This window comes from Mauremys reevesii, linkage group 12 (assembly GCF_016161935.1).
Source record: "Mauremys reevesii isolate NIE-2019 linkage group 12, ASM1616193v1, whole genome shotgun sequence".
Lineage (NCBI taxonomy): Eukaryota > Metazoa > Chordata > Testudines > Geoemydidae > Mauremys > Mauremys reevesii.
In genome coordinates, this window is record NC_052634.1 from 27,423,447 (window position 1) to 27,435,782 (window position 12,336).

The 12,336-nt window shown below is 55.2% G+C and overlaps 2 non-coding genes across 2 annotated transcripts; both read left to right on the forward strand.

Moving 5' to 3' along the window:
* The first annotated feature begins 8,504 nt into the window (after nt 1–8,504).
* On the forward strand, nt 8,505–8,577 carry TRNAF-GAA. The gene has a single exon. It is a non-coding gene; the product is annotated as a tRNA-Phe (tRNA).
* A 2,460-nt stretch (nt 8,578–11,037) lies between these two features.
* On the forward strand, nt 11,038–11,131 carry TRNAI-UAU. Its single transcript has 2 exons — nt 11,038–11,075; nt 11,096–11,131. It is a non-coding gene; the product is annotated as a tRNA-Ile (tRNA).
* Nucleotides 11,132–12,336: the final 1,205 nt, after the last annotated feature.

Below are 12,336 nucleotides of genomic sequence, written 5' to 3' on the forward strand. Positions count from 1 at the left end.
GGGACGGAGGGAGGCCCCCGTGCACCAGGGATGCTGTAAGGGCGAACAGGGGCACCCACCCACGCACCCGAGATCTTCTAGGGGGGGAGAGTAGCACCCACACACTCAGGATCTTGTAGGGGGGGACAAGGGCATCCGCACTCTGGGATCCTCTGCAGAGGGACGGACACCCACACAGCCAGGATTCTGTATGGGGGGCAGAGGTACCCGGACACCTGGGCGGGGGATGGGGGCACCGAAACATCCGGGATCTTACCTGGGAGGACAGCGGCGCCTGCAGCTCGACATGAGATGGGGGCGGGGGGAGCAGGAGCATTTCCCAGTTCCAGGCTGTCCCCGTCTGGCCAAGGCACAGAGCTCACAAGCAGAGTTTAAAGCTCCAGCTGCCAGACAGCAAAACAAGCCGGGCCCTGTGGCTGGTGCCTGTGATCCCAGCGCCTGGGGAGGCTGAAGCCGGCGGATCGCTTGAGCTCAGGAGTTCTGGGCTGCAGGAGGCTGTGCCAATCAGGTGTCCACACTAAGTTCAGCATCAATACAGTGATCCCAGGGAAGCTTGGGGTCTCCAGGTTGCCTAAGGAGGGGTGAACCGGCCCAGGTCGGAAATGGAGCAGGTCAAAAGTCCCCTGCTGATCAGTAGTGGGATCACACCTGTGAATAGTCCCTGCAGCGTAGCCTGGGCAAGACAGTGAGACAGGGTCTCTTTTATACAGACACCCCGCAGAGCCTGGAGGGGGATGGGAGCACCCACACGCTGGGGATTCTGACTTGGGGTGAGGGCGCACCCAAGCAACATGGATCTTGAAAAGGGAACAGAGACACCCACAGATCCCAGATGGGGGCAGGCAGGAAACCACACACGGGAGCTAGTTCATGGGGTGGGGACAGAGACACCCACCGGAGATCCTGGATGGGAGCACCCACATGATGGGGATCTTGAACTGGGAGGAGGGAAGCACCATGTACCAGAGATTCTGAAGGGGGAAGAGGGACACTCACACACCAGGTGTCTTGCAGCAAGAGCTGCGGTCTTCATTTACACAGGGCAGTGATGGGGATTTAACCAATTCCTGCGCAGAACTTGTTCCACTAGATAATTAGCCTCACGGTTAAAAAATGGTAATTTCCAGTTGGCGTTTTGTGACATTGACTGCAAACCAAGGGGGTCGTGTTCAACCTTTGTCTGGTGAATTAAAGAACCCTTTCAAATCAGATATTCCCCCCTCTGGGAATTTTTAAAACTGTATATTTAAAATCAGTGACTAAATCCCCTCTTAACCTCCAGTCAATGAAATCAATTGAGTTTCTTCAATCTCTCGCTGTAGACAGAAGAGACCAATGCACATTTTCCTTGTTTTTAAAGGCAAAATTCCTGATCTTTCCAAGGGGATCTTCTGCTTCAGCTGTCAGTTTGGGGAAGGATTTGGCTTCCTGGGCTATAATCTGCCCGCTGGGTTATAATCTGTGGTCTGAAGGGTCAAATTTAGATGAGGCCGTTAGTGCTGCCCCGTGTGGCCGGAGATGGGAGCTCACAAGCAGAGTTGAAAGCTGGAGCTGGGAGGGACCTGGCTGGACACGTGGGGCACAAAGGCTCTCACGTGGGATCCTCGCTGTGCAGCAGGAGGCGGAGGAAGCTGGTTGTCAGGGTCAGGGCCATGGGCGCCAACTTATATGGGCTCGTGGAGCTAAAGCCCCAGGAATATTCAAAATCAGGGGCTCTGCTCCACCAATATTTGGAGCTAGGTTTTGCCCCTTTAAATCCCAGCCGCGGCAGGGAGTCAGAGGGCTCTGGGCTGCCTGCAACCGCGGGGAGCCCAGAGCCCTTTAAATCCCAGCCGTGGCTGGGACTCAGAGGGCTCTGGGCTGCCTGCAACCGCGAGCCCAGAGCCCTTTAAATCCCAGCCGCGGCTGGGAATCAGAGGGCTCTGGGCTGCCCGCTGCGGCGGGGAGCCCAGAACCTTTTAAATCCCAGCCGCGGCTGGGAATCAGAGGCTCTGGGCTGCCCGCTGCTGCAGGGAGCCCAGAGCCCTTTAAATCCCAGCTGCGGCCGGGAATCAGAGGGCTCTGGGCTGCCTGCAACCGCGGGGACCCCAGAGCCCTTTAAATCTCAGCCGCGTCTGGGAATCAGAGGGATCTGGGCTGCCCGCTGCTGCAGGGAGCCCAGTGCCTTTTAAATCCCAGCCGCGGCTGGGAATCAGAGAGGCTCTGGGCTGCCCGCTGCGGCGGGAACCCAGAGCCTTTAAATCCCAGCCGCAGCCGGGAATCAGAGGGCTCTGGGCTGCCTGCAACCGCGAGCCCAGAGCCCTTTAAATCTCAGCCGGGGCTGGGAATCGGAGGGCTCTGGGCTGCCCGCAGGCAGAGAGCCCAGAGCCCTTTGAATCCCAGCCACGGCGGCTGGGATTTAAAGGGCTCAGGGCTCCCGCGGCTGCCAGCAGCTCAGAGCCCTTTGAATCCCAGCCCTGGCCGCTGATTGCCCCCTCCCCAGACCCCTGCCCCAACTGCCCCCAGGATCCCCACCCCTATCTAAGCACCACTGGTCCTTGTCCCCCGTTACCCACTCCTGAGACAACTGCCCCTAACTGCCCCTTGGGACCCCAGCCCCGATCTAAGCCTCCCATCTCCGTGTCCACAACTGCCCCCTCCTGAGACCCCATCCAACTTTCCCCAGGACCCCACCCCTACCTGTCCCCTGATAAACCCCTGGACTCCCATGCCTATCCAATTGCTGCCTGTCCCTGACTGCCCTTCCAACCTCTGCCCCAGCCAACCCCCCCGGCTCCTTGTCCCTTGCCTGGCCCCTGGAATCCCCTACCCCTTCTCCAACCTTGTAATCTTGTGGTACTGACGTGTTGTAGCTTCATTTTATATCAGCTTACAGGGCGGGAGTGGGGGGGGGCACCACCATTTTGGGCCCCAACAAAAATTATACAAACCTACCGCCTATGGTCAGGGCTGCACCCTGCCATGCTGAGCCGGTGTCTGTGCTAAGCTCGGCATCAATCAGGTGACTCTGGGAAGTTCGGGGTCCCCAGGCTCCCACAGGAGGGTGAAGCAGGTCACCCCTGGAGCAGGTTAAACCTGCAGGGTGACAGTGGGGTTGCTGCCCCTGTGAACAGCTGCTGTAGCACCGCCTGGGCAGGACAGGGAGAGCCAGTTATACCCCCCACTCCCCCAGCCTGTATCGGGGAATGGGAGCGCTCACACCCTGGGGACCCACCCACCAGAGATCTTCTGGCGGGGGGAGAGTGGCACCCACACACCCAGGATCTTCTAGAGAGGGACAAGGGCATCCACACTCCGGGATCCTCTGCAGAGGGACGGACACCCACACAGCCAGGATTCTGTATGGGGGGCAGAGGTACCCGGACACCTGGGCTCCTGGATGGGGGATGGGGGGCACCAAAACATCCGGGATCTTACCTGGGAGGACAGCGGCGCCTGCAGCTCGACATGAGATGGGGGCGGGGGAACCAGGAGCATTTCCCAGTTCCAGGCTGTCCCCATCTGACCAAGGCACAGAGCTCACAAGCAGAGTTTAAAGCTCCAGCTGCCAGGCAGCAAAATAAGCCGGGCTCCCTGGCTGGTGCCTTTGATCCCAGCGCCTGGGGAGGCTGAGGCTGGCGGATCGCTTGAGCTCAGGAGTTCTGGGCTGCAGGGGGCTGTGCTGATCGGGTGTCTGCATTAGGTTCAGCATCAATATGGTGATCCCTGGGAAACTCAGGGTCTCCAGGTTGCCTAAGGAGGGGTGAACCGGCCCAGGTTGGAAACAGAGCAGGTCAAAACTCCTGTGCTGATCAGTAGTGGGGTTGTGCCTGTGAGTAGCCCCTGCAGCGTAGCCTGGGCAAGACAGTGAGACATGGTCTCTTTTAAGACCCCCCCCCCCCCGCAGAGCCTGGAGGGGGGATGGGAGCACCCACATGCTGGGGATTCTGACTTGGGGGGAGGGACGCCCCCCTGCACACGGATCTTGAAAAGGGGAACAGAGACACCCACACACCACAGAGACTGCAGGGGGGATGGGAGCACCCACACGCTGGGGATTCTGACTTGGGGGGAGGAACACCCCCTGCAACACGGGTCTTGAAAAGCGGAACAGTGACACCCAGAGAGCCTGGATGGGAGCAGGGGAACCACACACGGGAGCTAGTTCATGGGCTGGGGGACACACCCATATGCTCCGTTGCACCATTCTTAATGAGAAGAACGGGGGCATCCGCACAACACGGATCCTTAATGGGCGGGGGGACACCCACACACTCCACTATTAACCAGGAGGGACAGGGGCACCAGACACCCCCAGTAGCGTGGAGAACACCCACATCCACCGGATCCCTCATGGGGGGTAAGACAGAGGGGATTGTAATGGGGCCCAGCGCACCCACACACCAGGGATTGTTAAGCGTTGAAGGAACAGGGACACCCACACACACTGAGATCACATCATTGGAGGAACGCAAACCCTCCACAGAAGGACCTGGTCTGTTCCATGATGGCAGCCCAGCCTGGGTGAGTCAAAGTCTCTTTTTATACAGGCACACCCCAGAGCGCCTGACTAGGGGGAGAGAGAGACACCACCAACCCGAGATCCTTAATGGTCTAGGGTGCACCCACACACCAGGGATTCTTATGGGTGGGAGGAATGGAGACAGCCAGACACACTGAGATCACCTCCTCCAAGGAGCCTGGGCCAGACAGGGAGACACAGTCCCCCTTCACATATCTGCCAGACAACCTTCCTCCCACCCCCTCCACACAATGTTCTTATCTGGAGGTGAAGCCAGGGAAACCACATGGAGGATTCTTACCTGGGGAACTGGGGGGACCCACTTACCACCAGAGATTCTTAAGGGCAGGAGGAACAGGGACTCCCAGCTCTGCAGCATGGGGGTGGGTCGCCTGCTGGGATCATCTGGGCATATTTCACCTCGTCAGCTCCCTGCCATTGTCTTGGGGGCCCCTTGTTCGCTGCCTCTGGTACCCAGTTTAGCCTCCTTCCTGAGGCTGAAACGCTTTGATCTATCTAAGGTCTGTGGGATCAATATGTGTCATGGTGTAATTCTGTGTTATTCGGGGGTCAGACTAGCTGAGCTAATGGCCCCTTCTGCCCTGAAACGCCATGAAAACATTTCCCTGGTTTCTCCTTGCGCCTGACAGACACCACGGTGAGGGGCCCAATAGAAGATCCTGGACACAGCGCTCTGGCTCTTACGTTACTTGGGGGCGTCAGCGCTTTCCTAGCAAAGCTGCTGCTAAAGCGCTGGATTTGGGGAACGGTTCGGCTCCGATTCAGAGATCTGCCTGTGGGGTGTGAACCTGCCATGAGGAGCGGGAAACGCAACCAGCAACGGGAGGCGTTGGCTGAGCTCCGGGCTGCCCCCGTGTGGCCAAAGCTTAGAACGGAGCAGCGGAGTTTAAAGCTGGCGCTGGGAGGGAGCTGAACACGTGGGGCACGAAGGCTCCTGCGTGTAACGCTTGTTGGGTGGGCAGCTGAGCGTAGCTGATTGCCGGAGTTCAGGGCTGCACCCCGGGGTGCTGAGCAGGTGTCTGTGCTCAGGTTGGCCTCGCTATGCTGGTTTCTGGGAAGTTTGGGGCCGCCAGTTCCCCCTAGGGAGAGAGGAGCCAGCCCAGGAAAGGAGGCTTTCAAAACTCTGGTACCAATTGGCAGTGGGACTGCCCCTGTGAAGAGCCGCTGCAGCCACGCCAGGGAGAGCCGGTCTCTCTTTATGCTGCCCCCCCACTGACCCATTCCTCAGGACGAGGGTTGTGCTCAAAGATCTGTGCCCCGTGTTTTCACCTCCATGTGAAGCGCACAGAGCAAATAACCCTCAGCGCATCAACTCAGCTCCAGGCTCCACTTCCACCTGCTCAGAGCGCAGAGCTCCCAGGCTGAGCCTGAAGTTGGAAGCGGGAGACCCTGTAACCAGCCAGGCCCTGTGGCTGGTGCCTGTGATCCCAGCGCCTGGGGAGGCTGAGGCCGGCGGATCGCTTGAGCTCAGGAGTTCTGGGCTGCAGGGGCCTGTGCCAATTGGGTGTCTGCACTAAGTTTGGCATCAATATGGTGATCCTGGGCAAGCTTAGGATCTCCAGGTTGCCTAAGGAGGGGTGAACCGGCACAGGTCAAAACTCCTGTGCTGATCAGTAGTGGGATGTAGTGCCAGAAACTGCTCCCTGTAGGACTTTGCTACCTGCAGCAGTTACTGAGACCTGAGGTTGTTCTTATTTGCTGACTTGTCCTAATTGGCTAAAACTTGACAGTGGTGGGGGATGGAAGCATAAAGGCTTCGTCCTCCAAGCGACCCTGCCTGGTGTCCATCTGTATCTATTACCTCTTAACACAGGATTGTAAACAACAGAGTGAGGTCATTTAAACATCATTTATTTTGCAGCTTCATTTACTGTGCTAACAATGTAGCATCCTGACACCGATACTTCTGCCCACGTGCCCTGTGGGTTGGATTCATTTTAGTGGGACGCGGGACTTGTGGAGGATAATTTAAACTCTTAATTTCCTTAGGGTTTCCCTGCAATATACTTCTCTGCTGGCGCAATTTCTGACCATTGCACTTCTATTGTATTTATTACAATAGCACAAGTAAGTCACACAAGTGACATAGTCTAGGGGCTTGGCTACACTTGCAAGTTAGAGCCCATTAAAGCAGCCCTGGGTGCCCTAACTCCTGAGGTGTCCACACTCGCAAGGCACATGGAGCACCTGGGCTCTGCAGGTGGAGCACTCTGGGTAATCCACCTCCATGAGAAGCATAAAGCTCGCTGAGCCCTGCTGAAATACCCGGGCATCAGTGTGGACGACGTGTTGCATCACTGCACTATGTTTGGCATCAGGAAATGTCCCATAATCCCCTGAAGTCAAGTGCCCACTCTGGTCATTGTTTTGAAATCGGCTGCAGGCATGCGGATATCCCCTTTCAAAGCTCTGTTTCTGACAGCCGGCTGCTTATCTGCTCCGGGACAAAGCAACCATTAGTGTGGAATGCTGCTGTTGTGAATGTGTGTGAGAGAGGGGGGTCTGCTGCTGTCCGAACACAGAAGACAGCATGCTGACACACTCTCAGCCCCCCACACACACTGCCGCTCCCCCCACGTACACACAACACACTCCCTGTCACACTCCATCCCCATCCCCCATTTGAAAAGCACGTTGCAGCCACTTGCACACTGGGATAGCTAACACACTGCACTGCTCTCTGTGGCATTGCCAGAGCTGCTAATGTGGCCACTCCAGTGCGCTTGCAGCTGTCAGTGTGAACACACGGCTGCGGTTTCCTTGCTGTGGTTTAACTCCCAGTGCTCTACCTCTGCAAGTGTAGCCAAGCCCTAAATTTGCCAGACGAACCAAACTCAGTAACTGCCCTCCACCACCACGTGCAGTGAGTAGGGGCATGGTGAAGCACACACCACACTTGCTGGCTCAGCCTTGTGCATGGTGGGGTGGCCACCTCCCCGTTGATGAGACCTGGTCCCACCATCTCCGCGGAGCTCCAGTCTGCCCTGCTGCCATCCCTGTCTGTGTTGTCTTCTCTAGCAGTTGACTGGAAGATGAGCACTGGCTGCATGCCATGTAGCCGTGTTGTCTCGAAGGGCGAAAGCAGGAGGAATGGTACCTTCATAGCCCACCCAATATTCCATAACATAGTTAAGGAAAATATTTCTCAATGAATTCTCAGTAACAGATCAGAAGCAGCCAGTGTCCGCATTAGTCTACGAGCATTGGTATTTTCTTGAAATTTGTCAGACCAACCTATCTAACACCTAACACACATTTGAAGTTCTTCTTTTCACACTGTTGCTCATTCTCAGGTTCTGCTTTGTCTCCAGACAGATCCATTCTCTTTCAGGACAGCCTTGTTCTTTCTGTCTGTGTCACTCACTGAGGTGTGGGAGTAAACACTCCCCTTCCTTCTATTCTCAGACAAACACTAGTATTAAGTGTTTGCTACTGATGGGTCTAGAAAGGATTTGTCAAGTGGAAGATGCTGTTTCTGGGGGATTGCTCCCAAGATCCAGTACTTTGGGTTCAAACGTCTCCCAGCTTCCTTGGGGAAAATAACACCAAGGCTTTGTTGCAATATACAAGAAGAAAGGAGTTTTCTACCCCAGATGGGACTTGAACCTACAATCTCTGGCTTAGGAAGCCAATGCCTTATCCATTAGGCCACCTGGGCGCTGAAAAGCAGTGGAAAGAAGGATGGAAATTCCCTCTCAGGATTTCACATTCCTCACATTCACTCAGAAGCCAAATACCCCATTTAATGGCCTTACAGAAACATCTGCATTCCCTGGCAGTGAGGCAACTGGGTAGGTCGCTGACAGAGCTGAGCACCACCTTTCTGCCAGACATCTTTAGAGAAGAACCCCACCCTAAGGGCGCCGGGTTCCTCCGGTGGGGGTGTGGAGCAGCCATTCATTTTCCTGTCCTTTTTGTGTGCAACTGCTGACAACAACATCCCAGACAGAGAAGCAACAGGCCAAAATACTGCTAAACAGCTGCCAAAGTAGCTCAGTTGGGAGAGCGTTAGACTGAAGATCTAAAGGTCCCTGGTTCAATCCCAGGCTTTGGCAGGCCCTTTCATCCCTCTTCGCCCAGTGGTGGCTTGTTCTCTGGGAGCACAGTAGTCCCTGAGCTTGGGCTCTGCAGCAGGAAAAGATACTGTGGGCTGCTGGGCCTGACATTTAACAATGAGGGACAGGAGCTGTCTCTCCTAAGTGAGTTATTGGTGGACCCAATATGGAAGGAAGAGAGTGCTAGAGGGGGTGCTGGGCAGTGACAGGCAGGTATAGAGGATGGAAACTCTTCTGTGCAGCTGAGGGAGGGCAGTACCAGGGAAGGGGCATGTGTGAAAGTGGCCAGGTGGAAGGGAGTTGGGGGCTCAGGAGGAGGCACTTGATGTTCAGTGTCTTGGAGCAGCTGGGCTTGGACATGGTGGGTGTTCAGGAAATGCACATTAACAACTCTAGGGTAGCTTGATGGGCAGAGGGTGATTGGGGGAAGGGCCCATCTCTCTGGTCCTCCAGGCCAGGGAAGAATGATGGGGTTGGAGTCTTGTTCTTCACATTCGCGGTGCGAGTACAGAAGGTGGTGGAGCTCGGACCAGGTGGCTTTGTGCTCCATGGCACTGGTTAGGCTATATTAGTGTGTATGGTCCCCAGTTAAGGTGTAAAAGGAAAGTTCTATGAAGGAACTGGCTCCCTTCTTCTAGACCGCACGGTGTTTGGTGTTGGGGGGGATTTCAATTGTTGCACCAGCCTGAGGACTGCTGGTCCTGTTTTCCCGACCATCAGAGGAAACTCTTCTACGATGAGCACTACCTGGTGCAGGTCTGTAGCAAGGTCGGCTCTGAGGACGTGTTTCTGCACAGTGAACCAGTGGAGGGTGGGCAGTAGCCTCCTATTCCTCTGACCTGAGCTCACACCAGCCGCAGAGGGGATATACCTTTCTGTGGGGACAGGCCAGGAGTCGCAGTGACCGGATTTCTGTGAAGGAGAGCACGTCGACAGCCCAGGGCAGGGTGGTGCCAATGGACAGTTCGGATCACGCAGCTCTCACCGTGTGCTCAATGTGGGCAATTCCCTGACCCACGACAGAGGATATTGGAAGCTGAACATCCAGAGCTTGCAAGATAAAGGAGCAGGGGGACGAGGCCTGGCGGTGCTGGCAGAACGGGAAAGCATGAGAGGGTCCTACGGCAACCAGGGGGATTGGTGGGAGTCGGTGAGGGAGGAGTTGGCGGCTTTGTTCCGGCGGCTGGGGAAACATCACAACATTAAAGAAACCAACAGTGCCAAGTCCTGCAGCGTCTTTGAATCCTGGAATCTGAGTTCAAATCTCAGTGGGACCTCGTGGCGATACATTGCTTTGCTACAAAGCACTGGAGCTCAATGTGTTTGGCTACCTTCTCTCAGGTACAGAGTGAGGTTTTTCCCTCCTGCTGGGTGACTGATCCCCACTGGAGATAAGTCTTTGGTCCGGCTGGTTCAATGGGCTGGCGGCTATAGGTTGGGGTCCTAGAACTTAACAGTCTGGCTAGAGATTCCTGTGGATTGACCATATGGTTGCTTCTTGCTGCTTCACCTGATGCCCACAACTTTGGTCCCTGTAGCTGCCACACTCTTCCTCTTGTCCACATGGCATTTAGAGGAAGGAGGGCCAGGGCCAGGCTTCACAGTCAGGGCTAGGCAGGAGGGAGGCAGAGTCCCAGGCTGGAGCCCAGCACCTCTCCTCCTCTGCCAAAGTAGCTCAGTTGGGAGAGTGTTAGACTGAAGATCCCAGGTTTTGGCAGGCCCTTTCATCCCTCTTTGTACAGTGATAACTTGTGTTCTGGGAGCACAGTGGTGCCTGTATCCCAAGGTGAGTCCTTGGGCTTTGCAATAGGGAGGAAAAAAAACAAACTGTGGGCTTCTGCCCCTAGTTGCCTGGCCTGACCTTTAACAATGAGGGACAGGAGCTGTCTCTCCTACATGAGTTGTTGGTGGACCCAATATGACAGGAAGAGAGTGAGGCAGGGTGACCTTCAGGAATGGTGCCAGAGGGGGTGCTGGGCAGTGACAGGCAGGAATAGGGGATGAAAACTCCTCTGTGCAGCTGAGTGAGGGTGGAGCCCTCCCATGTTTAAAAGCCCTGGGGTGTTGTCCCCCCCCTGTTCAGGCACCCCTGGGGCCCTGCACTTCACACAGCTCTCCCTGATTTCAGCTGTTAGTGAGGGAGCCTCACTGCTAGCGCAGACTGGGCAGTTTCTTCCATGAGAGACACTGTCCCAAAGCAGGACTAATGCTTAGAGCCGGTTATCAGTGATTTCAGATCTGTTGGGCTGCAGCAAGACTCTCCATTGAGTCTTAACCAGCTCTGTTATTACACAGGGAAGAACAAAAGGGTCAAATGGGGCCTGGAACCCTTAAGAAGAATCCACCCCACCGAGTACAACACTTGTCGCCACCTGCTCCCAGCCCCACTGAGAACGTTTTGGGGTCACTCCTTGCCTGTATCAACCTAGGGGGGGTCTCAGAGAACACTAATTAACAGGTGCTCCAGTGGCACAATTGGTTAGCGCACAGTACTTATAGGGCAGTGCTGATAGGAGCTATGCTGAAGTTGTGAGTTCAAGCCTCACCTGGAGCACTGGTTTTCATTAGCCAAGTGGGGTCACCCCCTCATTTGGAATGTAGAATTCCAGCCCTGGGGACCCTCAGGAGGGGGCTAATAAAAATGCCCCCTTCACTTATTACCTCCTCTCCAGGTCAGAATCTACCATCCTTTCTCCCTCCCAGCCCCTGTGCCAGGATCCCTCAAGCAGAGCCTGGAGTCCTGCCTCTGGCGTCTGTACTATTGATAAAGACTAAGTGACAGGGACAAAACACTCAAATCCCGCCTGGTGCGGGGAGCCAGGTTTGCTCTTCAAATTCTGTCGTTGGTACATTTCCAGGTCTAGGAATGTCCCCCAACAGCATTGAATGGGAAGCTGCCTGCAGAACAGTTACACTGCACAGAGCTCCTGTGGACGAGGGGTGAGAATTAGTAACATTTTGAGGATCGTTTGGGAAATGAGCCTTTGCTGACAAGGTTTGTCTCTGTTCATATTTCACCTTCAGGTGTTATGTTGAGGGATCTTTAGTGTATTTTCGTGAGGCTGTTTCTTTGTTAGCATGTGCAGTAAATTGGAGAGTTCTCCACTGTTGACAGAACTGCACTTGAACTTTCTCCGTGTCATCATGGAGGGGTGGGGAAAAAGCAAAGCTGAAGTGACAAATGAGGACTTTAGGAAATGGTCATTTGTCTTAAATTCTCCAATAAATCTGAGCTACGTCCTATCGAACTGAACTAATATCCAATTGGGTGAGCAAACAGCCTTCAGGAAAGAGAGAAACCCACATCACAGAGAGACAGAATACATGACAATGAAAATATCAAGAGACATTCCAGAGCAGGTTACATCTGATTATTTAGAATCAGGACAAGAGATTCTCCCATCACATTCTCCTCTGGTCCATTCAAAGCAGCTTCACTCAGCACTCTCTCAATAGTCAGTTATGTTATTTACAAAATTGTAAGTATCCCAGCATCCCATAATGGGGGTGTAGTGAGGCGGCCTGGTTCCCGGCCGCTCCTGAGAGGGAGGAGCCAGAACAGCTGCCACAGTGGGCAGAGCCACGGCCGCCTGTCCCCATCCCCCGGAAGTCAAGGGGCAGGACAGGAAGTATAAAAGCCCCGGCCCAGCGCTCAGTTGCAGCCCGGCGGCCGGGGAGGACAGATGCTCCTGACCGAGCTCCTGCTGGACCGAGCCCGGTATCCTGAAATGGACTGGCTGAGCCTTCCCCGAGCCCGGT